This window comes from Panthera pardus, unplaced genomic scaffold (genome assembly GCF_024362965.1).
Source record: "Panthera pardus isolate Hobbes unplaced genomic scaffold, ASM2436296v1 HiC_scaffold_27, whole genome shotgun sequence".
NCBI classification, from domain to species: Eukaryota; Metazoa; Chordata; class Mammalia; order Carnivora; family Felidae; genus Panthera; species Panthera pardus.
The window spans coordinates 87,936,775-87,951,820 of record NW_026526843.1 but is presented as its reverse complement, the minus strand read 5'-3'; the positions used below and the strand labels follow the sequence as shown (position 1 = coordinate 87,951,820).

Genomic DNA, 15,046 nt, shown 5'->3' with positions numbered 1-15,046 from the left:
TTGCGCATGTATCCTGATCTCTTTGCTTTACTCAAATACCCAGTGATGTGTGGTAAAAGGAGTCAAAAGAAAAACGAATAAAAAGCAGATTTGGAGATTTCAGTGTATTCGATTCGAGAGTAGAGAGCTATTTATTTATTGATTTATAAACGTAATTCCAGCCACAGTCCTTGCTGGTCACTGGCTTGTGACAGGCTGGCCACAGAAGGATTTTATCTGGAGTAAAGAACTTGCAAATCAGTGTCAGATCTCTACTTCTTTCTACAAGGTCTATTAATGTCTCATTTACTAATGATTGTTAGACGATTGCACTAGTTTAAAAACGTCTTGCTTGCTAAAGATGGACTAAAAGTGTTTTGACAGGAACATTAATTTTGCTGAGATAATCCAACTTTTAGTGGTATGACAAATAAATATAATGTGTTAATGATGCCAGTTACCTTTTTCCTACATTGCAAAACTGAATCATCAGTCTTGAATAATAAAACGAAATAATCAGCTACATAAGAAATAGCAAGCTTGTTGGTTCATGTTCAAAATTTAAAACCAAATTACCTTAGTGTTTCCTGTTCACATTTGCTCCCTAGTTATACCACTGTGCTCTCCAGCTGTACATCATAACCTTTGTTTTCTCTAACGTGGAGTTCTGACATTCTCTAAAACCCTCCCCGGAAAGGGTGCTTCTGTGGGAGTACGGGCTTATTGTGACCCTGGAGTACTCTGAGAGGAGATGGGGCTTGGGGATCCTGAGATGCTGACTCTGCTCTCTCTCATAAAGTTGAGGATGTGGCCTTGCTGTTGTGGAGTGGGTTTTTTTGTTTGTTTGTTTTCTGTTTTTGGTCAGAATTTCAGCAGAATAAAGGGTATAATTCAAACTGGGCAATTTGGGGAGAGTTTAATAAAAAGGATATTTACAAGTACATGGGCACAAGGGATAAGAAAATCAACAAAGGGTAGCGTAGTTCACTACATCTGGCAATAGTGAGACCTATAACCACCCTTTGGCCTAAAAAGTCAAGAGGAGGGCACAGTTGTTGGAACTCAGAGAGGAGAGCTATAGGAAGAGGCTTCCTGACAGAAGCTGCGGGCTTCAATAGAGAGGAGCAGTTGACCCATGGTGATCCTGTAGAAAGGAAGACCAAGAAATAAAATATCCCATCCTCATTCTCCCATTTTCCCATTTCAGCCAGCGTCCATTTGGCTGAGCCCAACGTGAAGCCAGAGGGTAATGAAGCCCATTGATACAGTTCGTACAAGCCAGTTTCCTGGGGAGCAGACCAGGGCGGGGTCAGAATGGATGTGGGTCAAGCAATGGAAAATACCCAGCACATCATAAAAATCTCATGTTTGTAAAATAAATTTCTTAAATAGAGTAATTGGTGTAAGTTCTTCTGGAATGTAACACAAGGACATAAAATTCAGAAGGTAGTAGTATAGCAAGATCTGGCTTATTTCTCAATTCTGGAAGGATTCTACCTGCATGGAGAGTGACATAGGCAGTTCTGTATCCCATAGTAAAGCCAGAATGAAAGGAAATCCATGTAAACATAAACTGCATCTCTGCTCGTGCACTGTGCGGTCACCTTTTTTTATAGCCTCGGTAGAATAATTAGGAACATCTATCCTAACTGTATGTTTGTCTGTGCACTTTTTCTACCCATCAATCCACAACCTACCTGAAACACTACACCTGCATATTTCTCAAACACATGTTTCATAGTACATATATAGTTGCCCTTTAATCATGGAAATAGATATTATTTAGTTTTGCTACGGGTTATTCTTTATAAAATACAGGTGGAGTATAATTCCTCTGATGACTGCTGACTCTAGCATTTAATTTTCATAATTAATATCCATAATCATTGAATCATTGAATGTTAATAAAACGATTTGAAATATCTTTGGATGCAGAGGGAATCCTGGAACATGACCAGATGAAGACAGGAGAGATAGCTGGGAAAGAAGGAAACTGATAAGGAAAGCGGAAGTATTTAAAGGGGAAGTGTTACATTTGTATTCCTGTCGAGCCACTCCCAACATGGGGACATGGGCGCATTACCTTGGAGTGAGAGTTATTGGCCAGAGCCAGATCTAAGATCCGTGGGGCCTGAAGACTATTGTGTCATTATTACATTACAATCTCTGGCCTTGCACTGGCATAGCAGTGCCAGGAGTATTTCTGGAAGCCATTCTTACTCTTGACTGGCTAACAATACCTTAACTCTACATGGCACTGACTGTCCCATATATATTCCCACATAAATATACTTCACTAACTCTATATTAAAATTAAGCCCAACTCAAGTTCCCTCTAACAGAATTCCCCAAAATGTCTGTGGCCACTCCATTGCTACTTGGCGTGAGTGCAAATGTGACAGAAGGAAAGTTGTCCTGAAAGGAGTCAATGGCTTAACCGACTATGGTTAAAATAGCTTATTTTGCAATTTTTACTAAAATACGGGATGTGAATATCTTGCTCAGGCCTCTTCTATGGACTTGGAACTGTGCAAGCTTTATTAGCTTCATGATAAATCCACATATAGGTAATTGAAATAAACTGGACAGGACCTCACCCTCCACCCACCGAGGTAATAGGAAGAGGATCCAAGGCCAAGTTAGTTCTGCTGCTTTTTCCATAGAATGAAGGTAGAATCTGGAAATTCAAGTTCTCAGTCCTTCCTTTTCACCACTCATGGTAGCTTAGACCAGTGGGTGTGCGGAGTGCCTGTGGCTAATGGCTATGATAACTTTCTCTTGTATTCATTTATTCAACAAGTATTTGCTAATTGTCTATTATGTGCTAGCTACTATTTGATGTGATGGGGATAAAATGGTAAGTAAAACAGACACAGTCTCTTGTCGTCAGTGATCTTAAAGTCTAATGGAGGATATAGACAACTTACTTACCATTGCATCTTTATGCAAAACAGGTATGTGAAAAGTCATGGAATAATTCATCTACCATCCTGTACATACCTTGGCACCAGAGCCCTGGTGATCCCTGAAAAGTACTTCTCTAAAGCTCCATCCATGGCCTTGGTATCTCTGATCTCTTCTTATTCCTGAAAAATGAGAGAAAAAGAAGGCAAGAATTTCAAGAAGTGGATAATGTAGAAATGGAGAAATCAACTTCTCTCCAAATCTTTCTTTCTTTTAGAATATCTAGTCTTGTGCTCCTTTGGACTATGGACAACATAGAGGAGGTATAGTCTTCTACACTCAACGAATCATCAGTGGTGGATAATAAGAGAATAGGTACCATGTGAGATGTCTTCTTTTAGGCTCTCATATCATTCCTATCGGAGTGGCTGCAAACCATTTGTAGGAAATGTAATGGCTCTCATTATTGAATGGCATGAAAGACAAAGACTTCACTCACTGTTCACCCGTGCCTCAGACTTTTAGAAAGCCATCTGATTTCTTAGTACCTCGTGTGCATAGCAGTGAAACAAGGTCAACTATACAAATTTCTTACTTACAGCTGTGCATTAGCATGATTTCCAGAAGGTTTGTCTATGGTTGGGATGAGTTAAGCACCACTCCATGGGCCCTAAAGAAAGAATAACCATACAAAGGTGTACGTAACAACAACAACAAAAACAAAAAGCAATGAATTAAAGAAGGAAATCCTAGGGCAGGAAGAGATTTAATTAATATTGAATATTGAATCAATATTAACATCAACACTTCCACTGATCAAGCCATGCATTATCTATTCTCATGGGTCTTTGACTGCTTGACTATTGTCTGTCTTCAGATATACCTTCCCAAGAATGTTGGTATTCTGGAAATGGTGATGGGAATTCCACCGTCAGGTAAAAATTGTACTGATGTCATAAATACGCAAATGATTGTTTCTGCCAAGCATCCTAAGTTTTGGAAAGTCTGTTAAGCTCTCTCTAGGCCAAACCTATATGATCTTAAGAAGCACTAAAGCATGGGAAAAGAACACTGACTCTGAATCCTGGCTCTGCAAATTTCTGGGTGTATGTGACCTTGGACGAGTTACTGGACATCTTTGAAGTACAATTTTCCTAACCTATGAAGTAAGGTTAACAATAGCTCTTGCAATAGAATTGTTTTGATGATTTAAAAAAAAATTTATATTCACTTAAAGCATGTGCCATAAGGTAGGTGAAAAGGGAATGGTATGTATTACTAATTATAAATTTTAGCACAATAATAAGCTATTTTTTATCACTTGTTATTTTGAGTGCTTAAACGTTGGGCTAAGAAAGACTTTCTCATAAGATTATTATGATCTGTAAACGTGAGCCAGCTTCTCTATAGCAATTATTTTGCTGGGAAGTAAGCAAGGTCATAAATCAATAATGACTCTTGCAACCTCAGGACTTATTGATCTTGCTGTTTATCTTCTGTAATGTTCCTGGAAAACCCAATTATTTTGGGAAGTTACCCAAACTAGTTTACCCATTATTCTGTATTAGTGTTATTAGTAACAAGTTATGAAAGCATTTGATTGATTTTCTTGAAAAAACAACCCCTTTATAGTACAACAGAGATATTATTTATCCAATAGATTGCTTAACATATTATATATTTTTTAAAAGAACAAATTGGGCTGAACATCTAGAGATTCTTTTCAGTGCATGTATTTATGATAAATTCTGCTTTTCTGGGCACTGCAGTTGAGCGTTAAAGAGTGTGTTAGCTAAGAAAATCTCTAGGAATACATGGGCCCAGTTCATCTTATGGGGCTGGCCACTGGCAATGATTTCAAGTTGAAGTATCTTAAGAGTCCTGGTTTTGTGGGTGCCTGGGTGGCTCAGTCGGTTGAGTGTCCGACTTCGGCTCAGGTCACGATCTCATGGTTTGTGAGTTCGAGCTCCGTGTCGGGCTCTGTGCTGACAGCTCAGGGCCTAGAGCCTGCTTCAGATTCTGTGTCTCCCTCTCTCTCTCTCTCTCTCTGCTCCTCCCCTGCTCACACTCTGTCTCTCTCTCAAAAATCAATAAAGATTAAAATAAAATTGAAAAAAAGAGAGTCCTGGGTTTGTTCCCCAATACTCAGTGTAATGCTTGGTGTGGAGTAAATGCCCAGTAAATGTTTGTTGAATGAATGAGTAAATGAACAAATGAACAAATAAAATCACGAAAGCATAAAGAGTTACCAACTATAAATTCTTGTGGGGGTGGCGCTACTTCCCTTCCCAGTGCAAATGTTGTCTTGGGTTTATAGACATGTTTAAAGGTGTATGTCTTTCACACTGGACTCTATTGACAAATTCAACTGCCTCTCTCTGTTCCTTCTTTCGGTTTAGTTCATTGGTTGACAAGCGGTTGTCTCTGACATGTACAAAGCTTTCTTCTGTGATTGTGAGGTACCTTGAATTTGAGCCTAGTATTTGTAAGGCCAAGGGGAGCTATTTATTAAAACAAAATGCGGTATGAAGGAGGGTAGTAGTTTCCCAAACTGGGCTAAGAATCATGTGACATATATGTTAAAAATGCAAATTCCTAACCATCATCTGAGAGTCTCTGAAGGCAATATAACCAAGTGCTTCTTATGACCAGGCAGGTTGGGCAAAGGCTAGGATAGCAGACAAAATCATCTACCTTATCAGAAGACTGATGGGGCTTACTTGGGATAACGATCTCCCTTACCTTCTGTTTTCTGCTATTTAATATAGAGATACCAATATCTCTCCAGACCACATCAAGGAATTTCTATGAGCATCACAAGAGGTTGAATTTTCAAACCTATATATTTCATGCAAAGTTTTGAAAACTATCCTACAGACACTAACAAATCTATTAAGATTGCAATGCTTCTACTGATGAAGCACTAAGTCACAGTTTGACAAGTACTTTGTAGCAACTTTCTTATGCGACCTGTGACAGCCCACACTGACCAGTAGATCCCAAAGTGTGTGTTACTGTTTCCCTGAAAACAGGCTAATATATATTTTTCCACTTAAAAAATATTGAGTCTAGAAATGAAAAATGGAACTACTATATGATATAGCAATCCCACTTCTGGGTATGTATCCAAAAGGAACAAAACCATCATCTTGAAGAAATCATTGTACCCCCATGTTCACTGCAGCATTATTCACAATGGGCAGGGTCTGGAAACAACCTAAGTGTCTGTCACTGGATGAACAGATCAAGAAAATGCGGTGTATACAAACAGTGGAGTATCATTCTGCCCTTAAAAAGGAAGGAAATCCTGTCATTTGTACAACATGGGTAAACTCAGAGGGCATCATGCTAAGTGAAATAAGCCAGAGAGAGAAAGTCAAATACTGTGCGGCATCACTTACATGTGGAATCTAAAAAAACATTGTTTTTGTTTTAATTTTTAAAAAGTCAAGCTCATAGAAACAGATAGTTAGAATGGTGGTTGCCAGGAGGTGGGGAAACTATGGAGAGATTGGTAAAAGGGTGCAAACTTTCAGTTATGAGATGAATAGCTTCTAAAGATCTAATGTATAAAATGGTGACTATAGCTGATAACACTGTATTATATAATTGAAATTTACCAAGATAGTAGAACTTAAATGTTCTCACCAAAATAAAATAAGCAAAGTGATGAGTGTGTTAATTAACTTGATGGGAGGGGCACCCGGGTGGCTCAGTCGGTTAAGCATCCGACTTTGGCTCAGGTCATGATCTCACAGTTTGTGAGTTCAAGCCCCACGTCAGGCTCTGAGCTGTCCTGCTTCTGATTCTGTGTATCCCTCTCTCTCTCTCTCTCTGCCCCTTTCCCATTCGTACTCTGTTGCCCTCTCTCAAAAATAAATAAACATTAAAAAAATTTTTTAAATAAATAAACATTAAAAAAAATTGGTGGGAGACTCTTTCCACTATATATGTATGTATATATATATATATATATCAAGTAAAAATATATCAAAATGTGGAAAAAATGTATATCATTGCTTTAAAGGAGAAGAATTGAGTCTACTCCCAAGTTGCCATTAGGCATTAACTGTTTGAACTGGGTTTATTTCCTTGGCTAAACTAATATTCTGTCTTTAACAAGTATTCTACAGTTATTTTGAGAAGAAAATAAAAATAACTGTTGTCATTATATTAATGACCATTTTGGTATTAATAACTTTTTCAGCTCAATATGTATCTGGGCATTTTGGCTAGAGGCAGGAATTTACATTAATAGAATAAGACTTCTGTAAAGTAAAGGGGATAAACACAATATTAATCTAGCCAAGAAAATATACTTGGCCCCCTCATGGTTATTGCCTATTAGGAACCAGGCACTAAGAAAGATTCTCACTTTCTTTAAACAATAAAAAATATGATTAATACCAATATTATGGAAAAGCCCTGAGCTAAGTGCTGTACATGCTTTATTTTTCTTAAATGTCATGGCAACCTTCTGGAGTAAGTATGATTATTATCAACGTTCTGCAAATTAGTACACTGAGACTAAAAAAGTTATAACTTTGGCACAAGTCTTGCAGTAGTAAGTGACAAAGTCGTGCTATGTACTAATCTCCATCTAACTCCAGAAGCCAAATATGTAATCACTATTATGTACTGATTCTTAACCAAAACCAAATAGAAATTTGATAGTCAATATTTCTGCTTTGGAAGGTAATGTATCTTCATTTATTTACACTTTCCACTTGATTTAAAAAAAAAAAAAGAACAACTCAAGAAATCAGAAAAGTACCACTATCAGTGGCTTTTAGGCTAAAATTTTTCTTTATTTAAACATCTCTTGCTAACTTCTTTTTTTAATGTTTATTTATTTTGAGACAGAGCAAGCAGGGGAGAGGCAGAAAGAGAGGGAGAGAGAGAATCCCAAGCAGGCTCCACACTGTCAGTGCAGAGCCCAACATGGGGCTCGAACTAACAAACTGTGAGATCATGACCTGAGCTAAAATCCAGAGTTGAATGCTTAGCCAAGTGAGTCACCCAGGCACCCCTCTCTCACTAATTTCTACTACAAATGGATGTGCATGCATGTGTGTGAAAATGTATTTATATGGATGCAAAAGTCATAAAATCTAATTATGAAATCTGTTATCTTTGTTCTGAAGCCTTTCTTCTGGGTCTTTCCAGCTTCAATATTTGTCTCAAGAGCTGCTAGACACTAGTAGGTGGTGAATGATGCTGGGTTTGTGCCCACGTTTGAGCAACCTTCCCAAGAGATGACAAGATGCCTTTACCTGGGTTTAAATATCAGTGTTGATGCACTTTGGATTCTCTGTAAGCGGGCGTTGATATAGAATTTGGCATGAGAGGTACTTGTTAGGAAAGGGAAGGAAGTGCGAGTCAGCAGAGGGAGAGTTGAACAGCAAAGCACACCTGACAAAGTCTAGGGGGACCCACCAGGGGCTCTGGACACCATAGGGCCCATCAGAATCGCCCCTCATTTAAGACTGCCAGATATAGCAAATGACAATATGGAACAACTATTATTACCTTTGAATTTCAGATGAACTACAAATAACATTTTAGCATAAGTATATCCCATGCGATATTTATCCCATGCAGTATTTTGTCTGACAATCTTTCCCCAGTTGGACCAAAATGTCTGGGTCTTTATACCCCACTTTTGATCAGTCTCTATCTGTGGGCCAGCCCAGGAGAGAAATGAACTTGGGAAGCATGGCTCTCTGCAGCAGACCCTGCTCGGACAGCCCTCTCTCACATAGATCCCGAAGGAGTGGGGAGCCGGGGCACAAAATCTTCCTGGAAGGGAGATCTTAGAGGCATACATCCATGTTCCCCACCAATTCACAACAGTTAAGGAAGGGAAGCCTTCGCGGAACTTAAAGCTTCAAACAAGGGTTTTAGCAAAGGAACTCTAGCAGCTTGAAACTTGGCTGCTTGGTACCTCGCATTGGAACTGCCAGTGAATAAATGAATGAGAGAGCTCTTTTCAGCCAACTGTGCGAGCATATATCCACGGAAAAAAATACGATAACCTGAGAGGTTCAGAGCAGGGCCAGCTTATGCGTGTGCTACTCTTGCAGTCACGCAGGGCTCGTGCTCAGCAGGGCCTTGCACTTGGCTTCATGCTCTGCAGTGGTTGTCTTGAAATTCGGAATAATTTTATCTTCGATCTTTTATTTTGTTAGTGAAGTCTGACGGGACAGTGGAGCGTGCCTGGGAACAGAAGAGGTGCACACATCATATGTGCGTCCGCCGATTCTTGTGTCCCCATTCGTGAATGGTGTGAGATGACCCGAGAGCATGGAATTTCAGCGGGCCCACTCTGCTTGGGGGTTCAGTGAGACTCAAAGTGAATACGACGTTAAGTAGGCTACATCTATGACTGAGAAGCCAGGGCACTGACAGCCTCAAGGGCCCATGTTTTCTATTTGAGTGAGAACGTTCTTTGAATGCAAAAAGGCAGTAGCATTCTCGGAAACACAAATGGCCAAAGAACTTTACTATATTCTTCCTTACATTATTTCCCTGTGGTAGCCAAACACTTATGCTGAAAATGATGATGTAGAAGGAATGGGACAGATGGGGCACTCCATAGTTATTTTTCCCTTCCTCTCCTCTTAGACCTTCCTAACTCATCAGTAAGCAGAAGGTAGAGTGTTGGTAGAATATATGTATATCAAGAAGTGAAGGGAAAACAGTGGAGTGGCTTTGTACAGTGTTCCCACTCTTCTGGAAGGAGTGAAATATATATGTTATGTATGAACTATAAAACATGAATTGTGTCATTTCGGTGATTCTGCATAAGAGTTAAATGCTCTTGTGCATTTAAAACCAGCACTGCACAATGTAAACCTGAAGAGTAAAATTCATAGCAACAGTTTGAATTTTTTATTTTTCTTTGTTTAAAATGACATTAAACGGCTGATAAAAAGAAGTCATAGCAAGTCCAGAGAGAAACTGCAGAAGAAAGGAAAAAGCTTTATCTTTTAGTACAGGCATTTTTTCTTGTGTTTTGAACAGGGGGCCCTGTATTTTCATTTTGCACTGGGGCCCACAAATTATGCAGCCAACTTTAGGTCAGAGGAATTAGCAAGTACAAATGGAGTAGCAGGTATGAATGAAGTGGAACAGGACCCCGAAAATCAGTTTCAGGAGAAAACACTGGGCTTCCAGGACCATGAGTGTGATTTTCTCTCCTTATTTTCTTATCCATTTATTGAATATTCATGGAGAGTCTATTATGGATACAGCCATGTGCTAGGAAATATGAAAGAAAACCAAGTGACCTTGGACTGCTGAAACAGTAAACATCAGCTACCTTCAAGGAGCTTGCTTTTGAGTAATGATACTTTTCAGAACGATGTTTATTACCACCATCACTAACACCACCCTGAAATGACTGGGGATCTGGGAAGAAGAAGGATCTTCTTCTGATATATACCTATACACATACACATATACATATACATAAACAAACACACACTCATACCTGCCATTTTCATTTTCTCTTTTCTTTTTTTAAACATTTTTTAAAGTTTATTTATTTATTTTGAGAGAGACAGAGACAGGGCAAGTCATGGGGGAGCAGAAAGAGAGGGAGAGAGAGAGAATCCTAAGCAGGCTTCACGCTGTCACCACAGAGCCCGACACGGGGCTCGAACTCATGACACAGTGAGATCATGACCTGAGACGAAACCAAGAGTCGGATGCTTAACGGACTGAGCCACCCAGGCTCCCCACCTTCCTTTTCTTTCAATCATATTTTTGTTCCTCTTCTTCCCAGATCTCCAGTCATTTCAGGATGGTTATAGTGATGGTGGTAATAAACATCGTTCTGAGCACTTTGCACTTATTAATTCAATTAACCTTCACAGTAGGCCCTGTGACATATGTGCTATTTTTATCTTCATTTCACAAATGAAGAAGCTGAAGCACAGATAGGGAAAGTAATTTGCCCCAAATCGAACAGCTAGAAACTAGATGAAGCAGGATTTGAACCTAGGTAGTCCCTATTATGCTGCACTCCAGACTTGCCCCAAAGTTTTGGGCAACAGTGATTTTGAGCAGTAGGCTTCAAATTTACTTATATGGACTGTGGCAGAAGGGAGGTACTGAAAATTCCAACAGAGTTAAGGGATGGATTTCCAGATCCTCAGCCTCACTGAGCTCTCTTTCCTAAAAATGGTCTGCCTAGCACAAACTTGTAGTTGAGGCTGGTTCCCTGTCCCACCTCCCCTTTCGCAATAGCCATTTTCCCTTTTTCCAGAAGAAAGGCCCTCATACTGAAATCTTATTATGGTTCACTGCCCTGGGGTCTAAAGCAGTCCAACGTGCCAACCACAGGGTAATTTAAAGTATCCGTAATAGTGTTGAGAAAGCAAATGATTTCTAAGACTGGGGTCTTAAATTTATAATGTATGGTTTATAATTTAAGGGTTTCTAATCCTTCATTATCAATCAAAATAAAGGAGACCTAAACAGGTTATTGGCTGATAGATTATTAAAAAATAACTTTTGATGACAGATCACTAATGTGAATTTTGTCATACAACTTGGAAGGAATTATAAGCATTGCATGGCAATTTTATAACAAAGCTCCTTCTATTCCCATTCTCTTATTGAATTGAAGAATGCTAAGAATTTTCTTAGCATATAAATAGAACAGAGCAAGTGAATTTATGCCATCTCCTATTTTATCCTAAGGATAAGTATCTTTCATTCTCGGATATATAAACTATGTAAAAATATTATTTACTTTATTAAGAAGTGCCACTTTCATTAAGATTTTAATTTATGTTTAATAATTATGTATCAAAACCTATAATATATTTGCTGTTTCCGATCATTTTTCTAATAGTAACTGTAATGACAATTCAAACCTAAAAACACTTTTAATATGTAATGTTACCTGATCAAAGGAAATTTTTAATATTGAAATTAGATTTCCACTTAAATACATGCATTTATTGCATAGAAGATAAGTAGGTTGGTAAGTAAAAGACTTTCAAGGATGAAATATATTATAGTAGGTAAAAATTCTGAGGGAAACGTAACTGGAAAAATAAAGTCAAGAAGAAGAAATACTATAAAGTTTTTGACAGTTAAAAAAGAGCTTGTTCACATAATTTTTTAAAATAGATGATGGGGAATGGCACTGTTGTAACAAATTCCATTGGGTACCTTCAGGAGTGATGTAATAGCTTGCTTTAAAATGTCAGAACTTGGGGCACCTGGGTGGCTCAGTCAGCTGGGTGACTGACTTCGGCTCAGGTCATGAGCTCGTGCCTCGTGACTTCGAGCCCCACATTGGGCTCTGTGCTGACAGCTCAGAGCCTGTAGCCTGCTTCGGATTCTGTGTCTCCCTCTCTCTCTGCCCTTCCCTCACTCGTGCTCTCTCTCTCTCTCAAAAATAAATAAACATTAAAAAATATTAAAAATTTTTTAAATGTCAAAACTTAATGGAGCGCCTGAGTGGCTCATTTGGTTGAGTGACCAACTCTTGATTTCGGCTTAGGTCATGATCCCAGGGTCGTGGGATCGAGCCTCACATCTGGCTCCATGCTGAGTGTGGAGTCTGCTTAAGATTCTCTCTCTCTCTCTATCCCCCTCCACCGTTTCTTTGTACATATTTTACATTATAATGAAAAAAGTTAAATGTCAACCTAAAAACATCTGAAAAAGTATTTAATTTAATAAAGCTTTATGAAGATACACTAACATAAACATTGGAAGACCTCATGACCTGAAGAATTATCTTGTAACCTAAGTATATTATGTTCTATTCATCTCCATTACACACTCCTTCAGCTCTTTTTAATGCCCAGAGCATTCTTTGAAGTTGATGAAAGCCTTGTGCCAAGAAAGAAGGAAGAATTAGAGAAAGGAGTGATAGAAATTCATCAATTGTAGTGTCTCCAGAGGGGATGTTTAAATGAGTAATCAATTTTATTCTTCTCTTCATCATGTTCAGGGAACTTTTGGCCTGCTTACTTATTCAATTTCAAAATTGCATCTCTCATAATTGCTTTTGGGCCTCCATACAGCATTGATGAGTAAGAAAAGTATTTACCTCACAACTTCCCACTAGAATGGTTCTAGAAAAAGAGAAAAGAGGGTAAGATTTTATAAGTGAGAAAATGAAACAGGACAATTGCTTTCACCTTGGAAATGGAAAGTGAGATGACCAACAGAGGCGTAATCATGATATAAAGAATGAGGAACCAAATCATTTGTGACCAGCTGTGTGTGCTTAAAGTTAGTTATTTAACCCCTCTGAGACTTAGTTTCCTCATAAGAAAAAAGTAATAATGCATGTCCTAGAGATTTTTGCCAGGTATGAATGAGAATAAGTGTGCAGAGTTTGGCAAAATGCTCAATCTAAAAAATGCAACAGAGTGATGTCACCAAGATGGCGACTAAGTGGTTCTTGACTTTGCTTCTCTTCACAAGAACAACTAACACCTATTCAAGAACATGATGCCACTGAGAGAATCCTAGAACACAAGGGTGAGTCTAAAGCCTTCCCTGCACCACAGAGACCAAGAAAGACTGCATTAGAAGGGTAAGAGAAGTGGCTACATGTAGACCACATTGGCCCTCCCCCAGGCCACCACAGCACCACTCAGAGAACCCTCCCCTGCACTTCCAGTTTCTGTGGGAAAAGAGAATGGGGGACAGGGGGACACAACCAGCTCCCCCAGCATTGTGGCTTACTTTGCAGGAACCTCTACTCTGATCTCATACCATGGGATTGCCGAGGAAACTATGGAGTCCAACTACTGGGAGTCTAACTGATGAAGCTTGCAACAACCAGCACAGGGATCTTGACAGACCAAGTTTATACCTGTAGTGTCCAAGTGGTAATCCCAACCAGTATCATTGCCCCTCTGCAGGATCAAGTCGGGGGTGCACTCTGACCACAGAACTTGGCTGTGTACAGATCCACCTGATTTGGATCCCCAATGAGAAGTCTGCCGACCCTAGAGCCTTGTCTGCCCACATCCAGGCAAGGAGCCAAGTCATAGTCTCACTGTGGAGAGTGCTTTCTAGCTCTATCTGACCAGAAGGACTGGTGACAGCTCCCGGAAGCTGTGTGGCCCAGTAGCAGTTGAGCCTGGGAGGCAGGCAGATGGAACTGATTGCCCCTGGAGCAAAGCCAGTACCAGGCATGGAGGCTTTTTATGCCATTCACAGGCAGGAGGATTAATTCATAGCCAGGCCTAGGGTAAGTCCTGATCCTTCCAATCAGAGAGCCTGTTTGGGAAATTGAGAATAGCCAGAGCAGCTCCCATCCCTCCACCCTCACAGCCCCCTCCATAAAACTCTGAGAAAAGAAACCCATAGGAACAAAGCTGCTTGACATGAGTTTGGTAATGACGTCTTTAGATGTGAAACTTAAAGTGCAAGCAACGAAATAAAAAATAAATGAGGGAGACTCTATCAAACCAAAAATCTTCTACACAGCAAAGGACACCACCAACAAAATGAAAAGACAACCTATGAGATGGGGAAAAATATTTGCAAGCCACACACCTGATAAGGGCTTCATATCCAAAACATATTAAAAAAAGCTCACAACAGCCAACGAGGAAACAAACAAATAAAAAACTCAATTAAAGAATGGGCAAACCTGTGGGAATGCAAGCTGGTGCAGCCACTCTGGAAAACAGTATGGAGGTTCTTCAAAAAACTAAAAATAGAACTACCCTACCCAGCAATTGTACTACTAAGTATTTATCCACGGGATACAGGTGTGCTGTTTCATGCACCCCCATGTGTATAGCAGCACTATCAACAATAGACAAAGTATGAAAAGAGCCCAAATGTCCATCGACAGATGAATAGATAAAGAAGATGTGGTATATATATATACAATGGAGTATTACTCGGCAATCAAAAAGAATGAAATCTTGACATTTGCAACTACGTGGATCGAATTGGAGGGTATTATGCTAAGTGAAATTAGTCAGTCAGAGAAAGACAAATATCATAAGACTTCATTCATATGAGGACTTTAAGAGACAAAACAGATGAACATAAGGAAAGGGAAACAAAAATAATATATTATATATATATATATATATATTAATATATATGGGGGGGACAAAACATCAGAGACTCATAAATATGGAGAACAAACTGAGGGTTACTGGAGGGGTTG

The 15,046-nt window shown here is 39.3% G+C and overlaps 1 long non-coding RNA gene across 2 annotated transcripts in view; it reads right to left on the bottom strand.

Annotated features, from left to right (window-relative positions):
• LOC109248041 (uncharacterized) overlaps positions 1-15,046 on the bottom strand; it is a 136,339-nt gene that overhangs the window by 18,102 nt on the left and 103,191 nt on the right. For both annotated transcript variants that reach the window (XR_002071921.2, XR_002071920.2), the window contains exons 3-4: positions 3,483-3,553; positions 2,980-3,065 (exon numbers count right to left, since the gene is read on the bottom strand). This is a non-coding gene — a long non-coding RNA (uncharacterized LOC109248041). The remainder of the gene's footprint in view (positions 1-2,979; positions 3,066-3,482; positions 3,554-15,046) is intronic.